Source organism: Sminthopsis crassicaudata, chromosome 4 (assembly GCF_048593235.1).
Source record: "Sminthopsis crassicaudata isolate SCR6 chromosome 4, ASM4859323v1, whole genome shotgun sequence".
Taxonomy (NCBI): Eukaryota; Metazoa; Chordata; class Mammalia; order Dasyuromorphia; family Dasyuridae; genus Sminthopsis; species Sminthopsis crassicaudata.
Window position 1 is genome coordinate 322,641,210 of NC_133620.1, and position 16,926 is coordinate 322,658,135.

The 16,926-nt window shown below is 36.0% G+C and overlaps 1 non-coding gene across 1 annotated transcript; it reads right to left on the minus strand.

Annotated features, from left to right (window-relative positions):
- Positions 1 to 3,887: 3,887 nt before the first annotated feature.
- On the minus strand, positions 3,888 to 3,960 carry TRNAR-CCG (transfer RNA arginine (anticodon CCG)). The gene has a single exon. It is a non-coding gene; the product is annotated as a tRNA-Arg (tRNA).
- Between the last annotated feature and the right edge of the window lie 12,966 nt (positions 3,961 to 16,926).

Consider the following 16,926-nt stretch of genomic DNA (forward strand, 5'->3'; position numbering starts at 1 on the left):
TTTTTTTTTTAATGTAAAAATGTTTTCCAGATTTATTGCTTCCTTTCTGATCTTGTTTGTATTAGGGGTTTTTTTTTTGTTATTTTTTAAATTTTTAAAAAATTTTATAATTATAAAATTTTTTGACAGTATATATGCATGAGTAGTTTTTTTTTTTTTTATAACATTATCCCTTGTATTCATTTTTCCAAATTTTCCCCTCCCTCCCTCTACTCCCTTCCCTAGATTACAGGCAATACCATACATTTTACATGTGTTATAGTATAACCTAGATACAATATATGTGTGTAAATCCAATTTTCTTGTTGCATGTTAAGTATTAGATTCCAAAGGTATACGTAATCTGGGTAGATAGACAGTAGCGCTAACAATTTACATTCACTTCCCAGTGTTCCTTCTCTGGGTGTAGTTGTTTCTGTCCATCATTGATCAACTGGAAGTGAGTTGGATCTTCTTTATGTTGAAGATATCCATTTCCATCAGAATACAGTATTGTTGTTGAAGTGTACAGAGATCTTCTGGTTCTATTCATTTCACTCAGCATCAGTTGATGTAAGTCTCTCCAAGCCTCTCTGTATTCATCCTGTTGGTTATTTCTTACAGAACAATAATATTCCATAACCTTCATATACCATAATTTACCCAACCATTCTCCAATCGATGGACATCCATTCATTTTCCAGTTCCTGGCCACTACAAAAAAGCTGCCACAAACATTTTGCCACATACAGGTCCCTTTCCCCTCTTTCGTATTTCTTTGGGATATAGCAGCAAGTGCAATCCTTTTAAATGTATTTCCATATTTGTTATATTTTGCAAGAAAAATCAGACTACATGGGGGAAAATATGAAAAAGAAAGAAACAAAAAGGTGAAAATATTATGCTTCAATCCACCTTTAGTTTACATAGTTCTCTCTCTAAAATGTGATTGGAATTTTCCATCCCAAATCTAATGTAATTGTCTTAAATTACTGCATTATTGAAAAGAATCAAGTTTATCACCGTTGATCAACACATAAGCTCCTTGTTACTGTGTACAATATTCTCTTGGTACTACTCACTTCACTTAGCACCAGTTCAGATAAGTCTTTTCTGGCTTTTCTGAAATCAGCCTGCTCATCATTTCTTAGAAAAAAATAATATTCCATTACTTCCACATACCATAACTTATTCAGCCATTCCTTAACTGATGGGCATCCACTCAATTTCCTGTTCTTTGCCACTACAAAAAGGGCTGCTATAAACATTTTTGCACATATGGGTCCTTTTCCCTTTTTTATTATCAAAGAGCTCACATTTTTATGACTCAAATAAAAAATTCTCTGACTTTTGTGTTGAGGAGCAAGAGGTATTTTGTCATCCTTAAAGCTGTGGAAATGACCCATTTATATGACAATTTTATTTTTTTCCCAGTTAATTATTTTATGTCCTTAGCAAATCTTGAATGAATTTGGCATATTGGCATATTTGTCCACATTCCCAATTCTGTAAAATTTTCTCAGTTTCTGGGAAGACTAGGAGATTATAATGATCCTCAAATATAAAGTTATGGAAGTTCAAGAACAGGAGGCATTTTACAAAGCTTTTCAGAGGGTATCTATTACTTCATACATTAAAAGGGATTTTCCCAACCAAGCAAATAGAAGGAAAGAAAATAAAGTGAAAATGGGAGTAAAAGGAAATGCAAGTATTTTCACTGAGACCTCCAATCCGTACAACTCTTGATTCATTCCCATGTCATCACCTCTTAATTAATATTACTTTCTTCTCTTTCTCATTTTGATCTCCTGGCAAACTATAAATTCTACCTTGTCCTTTCTTTTCAAATGCCTGGTTTCAATTCTATTATCAATCTTGATCTTCCAAGCCTCTAGGCCTTGTATTACTTCCACCATTCTGTCTTACTTACTGGGTCCACCACATATCTATGTCATATAAACTGTCCACAACTGTTCCCTTATGGAAATAAGGCAACCACTTTACACATCTCTGATTCACTGTCAGATTCCCCAGAGAGGATTATCTAAAATTTTTCAGCTCTCTTCAAATCTCCTATGGCTCTCCCTACCCCAATCCTCTCAGCTGAAAACCTTACCTAATTGAAAAAATTGAGGTCATAAAACTATATTACAAAACATTGATCATTCAAAACCACTTGGTACTGGATAAATAATATTATCCAAATACTGAATAATGGATCAGTGGAATAGGTTAGGTTTATAAGACACAATAGTCAGTGACTATAGTAATCTAGTGTTTGATAAACCCAAAGACTCCAGCTTTTGGGATAAGAACTATTTGACAAAAAATTCTTGGCAGAATGGCAGAAATTAGGCATTGATCAATATCTAACACCCTATACCAAGATGAGGTAGAAATGAATTTGTGATTTAGACATAAAGGATGATACTATAATCAAATTAGGAGAACAAGGGATAGTCTATCTCTCAGATCTGTGGAGAAGGAAGGAATTTATGGCCAAAGAAGAACTAGAGAACATTATGAAATGTAAAATGGGTAATTTTGATTACATTAAATTTAAAAGGTTTTGCACATAAAAATGTTTGTGGCAGCCCTTTTTGTAGAGGCAAGAAACTGCAAACTGAGTGGATGCCCAGCACTTGGGGAATGGTTGAGGAAGTTATGGTATATGAAGGTTATGGAATATTATTGTTTTGTAAGAAATGACCAGCAGGATGAATTCAGAAAGGCCTGGAGAGACTTACATGAACTGATGCTGAGTGAAGTGAGCAGAACCAGGAGATCATTATACACAGTAACAACAAAGATTATGTGATGAACAACTGTGATGGACTTGGCTCTTTTCAACAATGCAGAGATTTAAGATAATTCCACTATCTCAGGTCAGAAAATGCCAAACTCATCCAGAGACAGAACTATGAAAACTGAATGTATATCAAACCATAGTATTTCCACTTATTGTTGTTGTTTGCTTGTGTGTTTTTTCTCATGTTTTTTCCCCTTTTAATTAGATTTTTCTTGTATAACATGACAAATATGAAAAAATATTTTAAAAGATTGTATATATTTAACCTATTTTGCTTGTCTCGGGGAGGGGGAAGGTTAGGGAAGGAGGGAGAAAATTTTAGAACACAAAGTTTGACAAAAATGAATGTTGAAAACGATTTCTTTTTATTTTTTTGACTCTAATAATGTTTTTATTTTATTTTATATTTTATTATAGCTTTTTATTTACAAGATACATGCATGGGTAATTTTTCAGCATTGACAGTTGCAAAACCTTTTGTTCCAATTTTTCCCCTCCTGCCTTTCCCCCCACCCCCCCATGGCAGGTTGAGCAATACATGTTAAATACGTAAAACTGCATTTTGCTGTCATGTCAAGTAGAAAGCAGAAAACTTTTTGTTTTCTTTTCTAGAAATCTTTTCCAGCTGTATTTCTGTTTTTAAGGTGGCACAACTCTCGTAAAAAGTTTAAAATGGAAAGAAATCCTCTGCATACTTGAGCTTCCCTGGAGGAGAAATTGGAAGTCAGATACTAGAAAGTTGGGAAGGTGTGTCTAATGAAATAGCTAAGATTAAAAGTTCACTGGAAAAGATAGGGTCACCTTGAAATAATCAATATCAGGTCCCAATTTAAAAAAAAATATTATGGATTATGTAAAATTCAGTTTCCTGAATCTCAAAGATCTCTTAAAGTCATAAGCTGAATTTTAATCTTTACAGCTAATTGTAGGAAGAAATATAAAAACAGACAGCATCACTGCAGTTTCACAAATCCGTATCTCCGATGACTCGCAGCCTTTCTAAGATGGTAATCGACATTCTAAGAACTCCTAATCTAAATGACATTTTAATCGGCTAAATGACGTTTTAAGAACTCGGACCACAAAGAAAAAGAGAGCGCGACCCAGATGGGACTCGAACCCACAATCCCCAGCTCCGGAGGCTGATGCCTTATCCATTAGGCCACTGGGTCACCACACTGCTTTCGGTCTTGCAGACACCCCTTACGTGACGCCGTCAGTTCTGTCCACGCCTCTTGACGTTTCGTTTCCGTTGGCTCTCAGGCTTTAAGATCTCGGGACCACCCTCCCCCGCAGAAGCAGTCGTGATGGGCGGGCGCTGCTGAGTCCCAGTGGCCCAGAACTACAAAGACCATCAGCCTCTTGTGCTGTCAATCTCTTCCGGGCTTCTAGATAGGACTTTGCCAACCCTTTCTTCCCCGGCTGAAAGCTCTTCTTAGTTGGCCCCGACTTTGTTTTAAAGGCTACAGGAAATGAAATATTGGAAATGTTTTGGCCCTCAAAGGGAAGCCTCGGCTCCCTCAGAGGGCAACGTCCCCTTCCCCGACCCTTCCATATAAGCTAGCCGGAACTCAAACTGTATTTGAGTCATAAAACCTGAGTTCAAATCCTGCTTCTGTCGCCTGGCACTGGGCAATTTACCTGGGAGCTCATTTTCCTCCCGTGTGACAGGGGGTGAGGCTGAGGTGATCTCGACGGGCCTTCCCACGCTAAGCCTAGCGTCCTTTCTCCCTCTTCATTTAAAAAATGGACGCTGATGTGGTTGTTTATTTACATCAGTGTAATTTCCTCTAGTATCCCCGCTTCTCCCGAGAGCCCTATATAAAAAATAGATTTTAAGGCAAAAACCAATGTTTTTTAAAGAAAAAAAGGGGGGACCCGCCTAACTGATGGGAAAAAAGACTGAAAATAATGTGCAGTGTATGTGGCACGTACACTTGCGGCCTCTCACCTCTGCAGAGAGGTCTGCTCCTCTCTCCTCTCCACTCTCCTTTCTTGTGATTGTGCAACATTTCACTTTAGAGCTTTTCTTTTCAATTTTTTTCTGTTTTTTTTTCCAGTTACAATGTTGGAGTTACTGTTTGCATTATTTTCTTGCTTCTCTTTGTATTATGAATTTCCCTCAGTTCCTTACTTTATCGCTTTTGGACAGCGGGCAAAACCTTTTCTGGGGTTCGCCATGGAGTCAATTGTAAGCCCATAGACACCCAGGACAGGTCCAGCTTCCAGAGGAGCAGACCGGACCGGACCAACTGCTGGCGGAGCCTCCGCTTCCCCGGAATTATTGGCTTGGTTTGCTCAGTTTTGGATGTTGGCAAATTTTTCTCACTCGACTCAGACCACGTTTCACATCCCATCCATCACCAATCCAAAAGGCCTGGTACATTGTAAGCATTTAATCAATGCTTATTAATCATCTCAGGCATTTTGCCATCTGTTCTGCAGCCTCTTTCTTCCATTCTCCAACACCCTTTCTACTTTGTTCTCTGAAGACAGTAATCAATAACATAACTATTACTCCTGAAAAGGTGCAAAAATCCGTTGTCTTACAGCTTCTCTCCTGGTGATTCCCAGACCAGATTCTTCCCCCTGCACACGAGATGTTTCTCCCTACAAGAGGTAGATAGTATCTATGGAAAATGCAAACCTTGAGGGCAAAGTCTTACTTAGTATTTTATTCCCAGCCTCTGGCACATTATAGACACTTAATAAGTAGTTTTCATCCAATCATTGTTTCACATTGGCGCCTTCTGTTTTTATAGCACAGGAAGTACCTCTCATCCTGCCTTTATTTCCCCAGCAAGTCATCCAAGCACAAACCCGTTTAGAGTCTGACAGTAGGGGAAATATTCCAGGCCTAGTGTTCCTCCTCTGCCATGTAAAGGGATAGGTGTATTTTCTTAACTCTTTGATTATTATATCATTCATTTTTGTTCTATTTACACTGTTTTAGTTATCTGGCAAATTGCTTTACATTGTCCATCAGTTTATATGTCTTCTCATATTTCTTCCTAAATTGCAGTAAGAAATCCCATTATATTCATGTTTTTCCACTGGATTTTGCTAGGCCTTCATATACAGCCTCTCAATTTTATGCCTAGTATTAATTTTATTTGAAGTGGAGGCTATCTGCCAAAACATACTCACAGACTCTATAGATACAATTATGAAATATTTTTTACACAAAATGGATCCACATAATTGGAGGAATATTAACTATGAAGTCAATTAAGTTACTTATTTAGTGCCATGATAATCAAAGGATTCATCTATTATATAGATCAAAAAGTAACAAAGTTCATCTCAAAAAACAAAATGGTGAAGAATTTCAAAATATGTAATGGGAATAAAGTAGGAAGTAAAGGAATCAAGCAATGCCAGATATCAAACTATAGTGTAAACTATAACAAAACAATTTAGAACTCAATTAGGTGTACAATGTACCAAAGCAAATTAACACAGTGCTGGAACTCGGTCTTCCCAGAAATCAGCGGGAGTCAGGATCACTAAACGTCTTTATTCTAGTTCTTTTACCATCACCTCCAAGGCCAGGTCACGAGTGCGAGAGAGCGTGAGTTCCACCATCCAAGTTTCTCCTCCTCCTCCCACACACGTCACTCCCCCCTCTTTGTCCCACCAATCAAGTCAGCACAGAACAGCTGGGGAGGGTCAACCTTCAAACAAGTTAATAGGGAACCGTCCAATTGGCAATTAGTCTCACGTGCTTCATTATCCAAGTGCATTGCTCAGTTCTAGCCCTTTACAACACAGAAACCGAGAGTTTGATAAAATCCAAAATCCCAGCTACTGGGGCAAGAACTTAGTATTCTGTAACAACTGTTGGGAAAATTAGAAAGTAGTATGGCAGAAACTAACTATAATTCAACATCATTATAGATAAGCTCCAGATGGGTACATGACTTAGTAAGGGTGACCTTATAAATTAGAGGAGCAAGGAAGAAATTACCCATCACATCTATTGATAAGAAAGAGTGTTCTTGACCAATAAAAGATAGAGAACTTTTGATTAGATAAAAAATAAAAATGTTTTTGCAAAGTAAAATCAATGAGACTAAAATTAAAAACAGGTAAATGGATGGAAAAACATTGAAACAAGCTTCTCCTCAAGGTTCTAGTGTACCTTGAGGAATTGTAAGTATTTTTCTTTCATCAGCATCCTAAGCCCCCATTGGCTGTGCTCTCCCTATTTTAGAGGGCAGTAACTAGCACCTCAGTTTCATTTAATTAAACATCAGGTAGCTTTTACAAAGGAACATTTACTTGGCAGATTTAGTAAGAACAAATACATAAATATTTCAATTTAGCTCATCTCTTATTAGTCCATGAACTTCATGTCCAAGGACAGCTTTTGTTGTGCTGGTATCCCAAAGATAATTTCAAATTATTGCTCTGTGTTCCTCACGATCTCGTGCTATGCTGGCTACTTAGTTTTCTGGATTCCCAGATTTCTATACCTCTTACTCCTGACCCTTGAAAATCTCCCAAAATCAGACTCTACTCTGAATCTATAATGGAAAAGAAAGAATGAAAAGGCCAAAGAGGCCTTGGGGGAAGTCGGGGAGGAATATAACTTCCATAGGGAGAGAGGGGGTGTCTCATCTAAAATACAAGTGCCTTTCCCCTAAGTCCTCTAAGATCCCTTCTGTTCTAAAGCAATGATTCTATAACTCAATGAACTCTCTACAGAACTTTCCTGATTTCTACAGCTATCATGCTTTCCCCATAGATCATTAACATTTGCATACATATTATTCACCCTCTCCCCATAAGATGTAAGTTTCTTGAAGACAGAACTGTTTCATTTTTGTCTTTATATTTGCAAAGCATTTTAAAAACCTGCCTTTTGAGTCAAATTAAATATCAAGAAATATTATTTCCCCAGCCTCAAACCTTTCCAGACTTTTCCCTTTAGGAAGGTAAAACAAAACAAAACAAAACAAAACAAAAAAACAATAGCTAAGATCTTCCTTTGACTTGGAGTAAAGGTGATAGCTTTTATCAAGGTGGTGAAGCCTTACCTAGAACAAAGCTTAAACTGTAGTTCACATCCCACAAAGGGTCATATAACTGAAAGTGGGGATTTCAAAGAATTTAGAAACACCAAAAGATATCAAATATTTTGTCAAGATTCAATTCTTTTTTATATATGACTATAAATGTCTTTAACTTCTTCATCTGAAAATGTTTTTCATTTAAAAAATGTAATAACTTTTTATTTTCAAAATACATGCAAAGATAGTTTTCAACATTCACCCTTGTAAAACCTTGTGTTCCAATTTTTTCTCCCTCCCTTCCTCCACCCTCTCCCCTAGATAGCAAGTAATCCAATATAGGTTAAACATATACAATTCTTATAAACATATTTTCACATTTATCATGTTGTACAAGAAAAATTAGATCAAAAAGGGGGGAAATGAGGGAGGGAAAAAAGCAAGCAAACAACAACAAACAAGGTGAAAATACTATGTTGTGATCCACATTTAGTCCCCATGATGCTCTTTCTGGATGGCTCTCTCCATAATAAGTCTATTGAATTTGACCTGAATCACCTTGCTGTTGAAAAGATCCAAGTCTATCACAGTTGATCATTTTGTTGCTGTGTACAATGTTCTCTTGGTTTTACTTAATGCAGTTAGCATCAGTTCATGTAATCTCCCCAGGCCTCTCTGCAATCATCCTGCTGATCGCTTCTTATAGAACAAAAATATTTCATTACATTCATATGCCATAACTTATTCAACCAAATTCCCAACTGAGAGGCATCCACTCAGTTCCTTGCCACCACAAAAAGTGCTGCTTACAAACATCTTTGCACAAATGAGTCCCTTTCCCTTTTTTATAATCTTTTTTGGGATACAGATCTAGTACAGATACTGCTGGATCAAATTTGATAGCTATTTGGGCATAGTTACAAATTGCTCTCCAGAATGGTTGCATCTATTCACAACTTCACCAACAATGTATGTGTCCCAGTTTTCTCATATCCCCTCCAATATTTATCATCTTCTTTTCTTGTCATCTTAGCCAATCTGAGAGATGTGTAGTGGTACCTCAGAGTTCTCTTAATTTGCATTTCTTTGATTAATAGTGATTTAGAGCATTTTTATATGACTATAAATTGTTTTAATTTATTTGTCTGAAAACTGTTCATATCCTTTGATGATTTATCAATTAGAGAATGGTTTTTATTCTTATAAATTTGAGTCAATTCTCTACATATTTTAGAAATGAAATCTTTAGCAGAACTCTCGTATGTAAAATCACCCCCTCCCCAATTTTCTGTTTCCCTTTCAATCTTGATTGCATTGGTTTTGTTTATACAAAACCCTTTCATTTTTATATGATCAGAATCATTCATTTTGCATTTCATAATGTTCTTCAGTTTCTCTTTGGCCATAAATTCCTCTCTTCTCCACAGATCTGAAAGGCAGACTATCCTTTGTTCTCTTAATTTGCTTATAGTATCCCCTTTTATGTCTAAATCATGAACCCATTTTGATCTTATCTTGATATAGGATATTAGGTCAATGCCTAGTTTCTGTCACACAATTTTCCAATTTTCCCAGCAATATTTATCAAATAGTGAGTTCTGATCCCAGAAGTTGAAATCTTTGGGTTTACCAAACACTAGATTACTATAGTCATTGACTATTATGTCCTGTGAACCTAACCTCTTCCACTGATCAACTATTCTATCTTTTAGTCAGTACCAAAATAAGCAAGCACATCTATCTCATGACTATGCAAATTTCCTTTCATCTTTAATAAATGACAAAATCATACATATTCTCTAAAGAATTGTTTTAAAATAAATTTCTTCATGATTTATTTTTGGCAAATGTTTGATTTTATATACCTATATTCCTGAGGTTGAGTAAAAATATCTTGAGCAAAAAAAGGATCATAAGTGAAAAGGTTGAAATTGTCCTGACTTAGAATGATAAAAGCCATGATCTGCCTGAGGAAAATATCTTCTCTTTTGAAAATCAAGCTTAAGATAACAGGAAGAAACTCTTAAGGGTAAGTAGTCCAGGAAGGAACTAAATAGTAACAATTCTGGAATATTAACCCCAAACTTCATTTTAACATATAATGATCTTTTCTTTGAATCTTTTCAAAATTTCATATAAATGTTACCTCAAGTTTTCTTATTGTAGGGTATGGGGAATGATGTCAATTTGTACATCTCTCTCCAAGCTGGAAATGACTTAAAGTTTGATACTATATTAAATAAAATTTAATTTTATTAAATTATTAATTTAATTAATAAAATTTAAAGTTTGGGGCAGACTTAAGCCTAAATCATATTAATATATTTTTTCTTCTTTAGCAGCATCCAGAGTATTAATAAGGTAGCAGAGTATAAAGTATATAGTTGGCATTTGCATCAGGAAGATCTAGATTCAAGTTCTGTCTTTGAAACATACTAATTTATGTGACCCTGGTAAGTGACTTTATCTCTCAGTACTTGAGTCCAGAGAATGTGCCAAACTGCCTTCAGAGAAGAAGTTTCCTTACTGGAAAGTTCCTTTTATAATGGAAACACAAGATTCTTCCCTTTTCCCCTAATACTTACCATAATACCTAGCTAATAAATGCTTAAAATGTTTATTGAATATTTCAAATAAAACATGGGCATGGTGCAATTTCTTCATCTTATTCTCTCCCTTATTCTCCATTCACTTTCCAGATTTGCTATCCAAAACCAGTCTCAATGAAAATGTATTGGTTTATACCAGAAATAGGCAGGGTAAGAAATTAGTTCAAATTTTTATGTTTAATTTAATTTAATTTATTTTAATTAAAGCTTTTTAATTTTCAAAAGATATGCATGGATAATTTTTCAACATTAACCCTTGCAAAATCTTGTGTTCCAATTTTTCTCCCTCTTAGCCTCTATCCCCTGTCCTAGACAGCAAGCAATCCAATATATGTTAAACATGGCAAAAATATATCACATTTTTTAAAAAGCAATTAGATAATTACTTATTTTTCAAAGGCTTTCATTGGTTCTGAATCTATACTTCCTAACATAGTATCTAATCTATACTATCTAACATAGTATTTTTAAACCCATGAAGTCTTTAAGAGTGGGAGATTTAATGCACATGATACAAAACTTCCTAATTAAAAACATAATTGCTATATAAAGGTTTGAAATATGGACAATGCACTGTTTAACATGTTATCTATTATTTCTACATTAGGTATAGTACCTTTTTCTGGAAATCTCATCAGAACAATAGAAATTTGTATTTCAAACACAAATTTATTGCTGAAAAACTTTGTGTTGGTTATGAGTTACTCCAAGATCACATTAGAAATTGAGTTTGAAATCTATGAAGCTAAATTATCAGTAATAGTATCAGTATAGTATGAGGCACTACATGACCACATTTTAAAGGGTGAGAGAAGAAGACAAAAATATAGGCATTGAAAATTTAGGGGAAAAAAGCTTTAATTAAGCCAGTTGTGCCCAGCGCTATTCTGGAATAACTAACTATAGTAAGAGAATGCAATTTAATCAAACATTTAGTAAATATCTACTATGTGTAAAACACTTTACAAGGAATGAAGGAACGATGGAATAGAGGGAAGAAGGGAAAGAAGAATTAGGGAAGGAGAGGAGGGAAGAAAAGAAGAAAGGAAAGAAAATAGGAAAGAAGGGAGGGAAGAAGGAAAGAAATTGTTGTTCACCCTTCATTTTGAAAGAGGACCATTGAAATCACTGGATGATGTCTTAACTTATGTGAATCGAGTTTGAGTGAAGCAGAAAGTTTTTAGCCTCACTTGCCCAGAATCATCAAAGTCAAGTGTCAGGACAAAAGTCAGCATGACTGCACATGGCCCAGAATGCAGTGGATGACCTTGACATCTTCAATGTCTGACCAAGCTCTAAGTGCTCTCAGTACCTGCTTCAGTTACTTTTATGGCTCTTGGAACAAATTGTTTTCCACCAGGGAAAGTCTTCATGTACATGGGAGTAGACATTTTCTTAACTCATATGTGGGCTTGCTTGAGGCTCAGTTATCTTCAATCTGATTTAGCCCATCTGTTGGGACAGTTTTACTGGGGTATGGCTCCTGCATATGCCACAGTTGCTTGGAGCCACAAGTGAGGGATGGGTGAAAGGTGGGCACCAAAGGTAGATGAGCAGTCTTGAAAGGGTTCAGTAAGCCCTCATACCAGAGGGGTTAGTTCTCCCTGAACACCCCACACATCTTGAGGAAAGAAATAAACATTTATGGAGTTCCTGCTATGTGCTGGGCATATATTATTTTTTTGATTGGATTTCTTCAAACATAGTACTATGCATGTTCTGGAACCAGGGACTAAGCATAGAAGGTTAGCTTTAGGAGCTAGCTTCCAAGAACAGAGCAAAGAACTTGGACTGAGGCTGCCAAACAATTATGTAGGACCTGAAGGAAGATATGGAAAAGAGTTAATCTATCCAACTCTTCACCTTCCCTCTGTTGGTTGTAAGAGCTCATATCCCCTCTCACTATGTTTTTGTTTATTTCTATTGACATAGAATTCATGGTCAGTCATAACTGCTTTGATCCAGAAAAGCAATGGTAGCTCTTTAACTTGAAGTTAATGAATTGTTTTGATTTTAGTAGTATCTTAGTAATTGTGTAAATTTCCCCAAAGCAGAATTTAAGTTGGACCCCAGATTTTCCTCTGCCATATACTAAAAGGAAGCTCTTACTTGTGGTGATTTTAATGAAATTAGGGGCCCCAGGCCAAATTCCAGCCTTGAATGGGAAGAGGAAGAAAGGATGAAATAGTGGAGACTAATGGTGGAGTGAGAAAGTCTCAACCTCTTGGACCACCAAATGAGAAGAGAAAAGCTTAGTCTAAGAAGAATCAGTCCCTTCCCTTTTTAAAGGGGAGAGAGAATAGAAGAGCAAGACCTCAGCCAGACCATCTCCACAGAAAAAGATAAGAAATCTGTTTTGAGGTATGTTGAATTTAAGCTACATGTTAGGTATTCAATTCCAGATATCCAAAAGGCAGCTAAAGATGTATGATCATAGTTCAGTAGACTGGCTAGAACTGGATATGTAGATCTGAAAATTATTTGCATAGATGAATTTAATCTCATGGGACTAAATGGGATAATTGAGCATATGAGAACTGATAAGATCACAGAATAAGAGAATAAAGAAACAAAATTAAAGAATTAAAGAAAATTAAAGAAATTAAAAAAGAGACAAAGTTTTGGAAGATGCCTCTGGTAGATGTAGTGTTCTTGTTGGTTTTCTGAAGGTCTCTGGGGCAGCCTTCTTTTCAGTGGAGTAATCACCATGAGAATAGCCAGGTGTTAAAGTCCAAATCCTTTATTTTCTCCTTTGCCTGGTACACAGCTAGCTTTCTCATGGCCTTCAGAGAGGACTTGGTTTCAGTGGAGAAAATGCAGGAGGAGGAAAGCCTGGCAACAAGAAACTGATGATCATATAAGCCCTGCCCGACTTATGTACTCTACACTGAGTATAAACCAATCATTATATCACTAGGAAACCATTATTTGTTGTAAAATTAAATCAATCATACTGAACTTAGAGAACTATTAAGCACCATGCTACACTAGACAACTATTGTCTTTATCAATTCCACTGAGTTAGCACCTTGTAAGAATCCTTGTTTCAAGTTCAGAGTTCTGGCCCATAACAGTTAGGGGTTGTAATGTGATGAAGAACCAGCAAAAGAGCTTGAAGAATAGTCAAACAATTAAGAGAATCAAGAGATATCTGGGCCACAATAACCCAAGAAGAAGGAGTATGCAGAAGAAGATGCAATGAAGGTTTGGCAATGAAGAGATTAGAAATAGCTTTGGAGAAAGCAGTTTCAGCTGTCTGATTAGATTGGTAGCCAGATTGCACAGGATTTAGAAAAAAGGGAGAGGAAGGGGCAGCTAGGTGGCACATTGGATAGAGCACCAGCCTTGAATTCAGGAGGACCTGAGTTCAAATCTGGTCTCAGACACTTAACACTTCTTAGCTGTGTGACCCTGGGCAAGTCACTGAATAAAACAAATCCCCAGGTTGACTAAATCAAAAAAATGCATTTCTTTTGATTTTAATTCTATTACTTTTCTGTGAGGTTGTGAATAGCATTTTTCATCATCAGTTCTGTGAAATCATGTTTTGTCATTACATTGACTTGCATTTTTGTACTATATAAATTGCTTTTCTATTCAGTTCACCATGCATTAATTCATAAATCTCTTCCCCATATGTTTCTCTGAAATCATCCTTTGCAAATTTCCCTCCAGTGTAATAATATTCCATTACTTTCATATGCAATAATTTTTTCAACCATTCCTCAATTGATGTCACTCCTTTAATTTTCAGTTTTTGGATGCAACAATAAATGCTACTATACATTTTTATGCATGTAAGTACTTTCTTATTTAAATTTTATTTTCAAATGAACATCTATATTTCCTTCTTCCCTCCCCCCCCATTACCAAACCCAAACCCTTTTCACAAACATGAATAGTAAAGCAAAAAAATATCTTCTTTGACCATATCCAAAAAATATATCTCAATCTGTACTCTGAGTCCATCACCTCTCTATTGAGAGGTGAGCAGCATGTTTCATCATGAGTCTTCTGATTGTGGTTGGCCATTGTGTTGATCAGAGTTTTCAAATCTTTCAGAAAATCCTATGGACAGCATTAAAATGCTAAAAGATATGACATCAGAAGATGATTCCCTCAGGTCTGAAGGGCCTGGAATTCTATGATCTATGATATCACAAAGAATTAGACATGACTAAACAACAAGAAAAAGTGGTATAGCGGGATCACAAGTTTGTATGTGCAACCCCCTGGTTACAATTCCAAATTGTTTTCCAGAGGTCCTGAACCATTTTATAGCTCTATCAACCACTGTTAATTCTCATTGTGCTTATCCTTTCTCATTCCCTCCAACAATTATTTTCCTTTTTGTTGTGGTTGTTTTTATCTTTGTCAATTGATATTAGGAGTATTAAAATTTTAAATTGCACGAAGATTTTTTTGGGGCATCTTGTATATACTTTATCACAACAAATAATTGTTTCACCAATAAAGGGACAATGTAGCTTTATCTATTTATTTATTTATTTTACAAAATTATTCATTGTAAAAGTGCTTACTATAATAGAGTTTTTTATTTATATATTTATTTTCAGTCTGGTACAGATATCTTTATATTACTTAACTGGTCCAGGAAACTAGCTTCCAAAGTAAGGGGTTGGGTTTAGATGATCTCTAAGAATCTCTTCCAACCAGAAGATGCTTTGTCTCTGTGTATAGTATGAGAATTTTTAATGTAAAGAATTGATAAGAAGACTAATTCATTTATGGAAACAGAAACCTAAAATATAGGGACATCACACACACACACACACACACACACACACACACACACACACACACATACACAAACCTTGAATATATTATATATTATAAAATAATGACATCATCTGGTGAAGTGTGATACTGCAGCCCAGAATCTTACACAAGTAGAGTACAAATTTACAATTATAAAAGGAAGAGAAAGCCTGTGAAATAGAAATGCTGAATCAGTGGATTCCAATGTCTAAAAGAAATTACTAGTTTTAAGTAGGATCTCAAAGAAAGAAGAAAGTTTAGGGAAAACGAATTCTTCAATAGCAACAACACCTACCATTGCTTGTAGATTACTAATGGACAACAGGTCATTGAATTTGTCATTCTCTTAGTTGTTCCTTTATTTTGTAGAAGTTTTTGTCCTAACAAACTTATCTCTAATTTTCTAATTAACCCCAGAGGAAAATAGGACTTGTTTTATACTGAATTAGGTGGAATTATTCTGGAAAGCAAGGAGTACTTGTGTTTAATCTAGAAAGCCCAAAGGCTGCTTTTTCTTTATCCCTTGTTGTATAAATGGTTAGAATGCCAATGCTGGAAGATGTTGAGAGGAGCTATGGGCCCCTAGGTGGCTCAGGGTACTACATCTAAAGTGAAGAAGAATTGAGTTCAAATGTAAACTCAGAGACTCTCTGAATCTATCCAATAAAAGAAAAGGAAACTTATTGTAGGAAATTATCCCTTTGGTATATACCACTCACAATAAGGTGACTTCATTTCAGAACTATTCCTGCCCCAAGCCCAAATTCCCACTAACCACAAATTCATCCCCAGTTAGTCCACAAAGCAGAAATCAAGTAATTTGTTGCTAATCCTTGAGATTCAACCACTCGTCTTTAATTAGGTATGACTGAGTCTCTAAATGCCTATAGTAATTTCTGACATCTTCCCTAGGGAAAGTCAGTCCTGGTCTCAACCTCAACAGTTTGATAGGGAAACCTCTGCTACAGAATTAAGATGTTTCTTCCACAAATATGTGTCCTGATAGAGACACAGATATACTAAACATTAGAGCTGATGATTGTGAATATTTATTTAAAGAGCTGACTCATTTGTTATCCCTTTACAGCTTTTCAATATTCTCTTAGAGAGTTTGTAACCTACTAATAGTGGGTTACAAATCCATCAGCTGAGAATGGGGAAGGGTCCATTTATTGGCCATCACTTTTTCTCAATCCTAATTTCTTCTTGATTTATCTCCTATATTTGACACCTTTGATCACTCCCTTTTCTTAGATATTCTCACCTCGCTGGGCGTTCAGGATACTGATATCTCCTGGTCCTCTCTTGTCTAATCTCAACTCTCCTATCACAAAGCCAAAAAATAGCCTTTTATCTATTTTTAAAAAAATCAATCAGTCTATATATCTGGAAGGAGAAAATCCTCAGAGTTTCTGGCTAAAATAGAAACAATTGCTTTCTGAGTCATCAAGACCTAAATAACGACCAAGGTAAGTTTGGACTGGGACCTATTGTTGGCCAATCAGTGAAAGTCAGAGTGATTTAGGTTTAAGGCATGGTGAAGAAGAAGAAGAAGAAGAAGAAGAAGAAGAAGAAGAAGAAGAAGAAGAAGAAGAAGAAGAAGAAGAAGAAGGAGGAGGAGGAGGAGGAGGAGGAGGAGGAGGAGGAGGAGGAGGAGGAGGAGGAGGAGGAGGAGGAGGAGGAGGAGGAGGAGGAGGAGGAGGAGGAGAAAAAAAGAAAGAAAGAAAGAAAGAAAGAA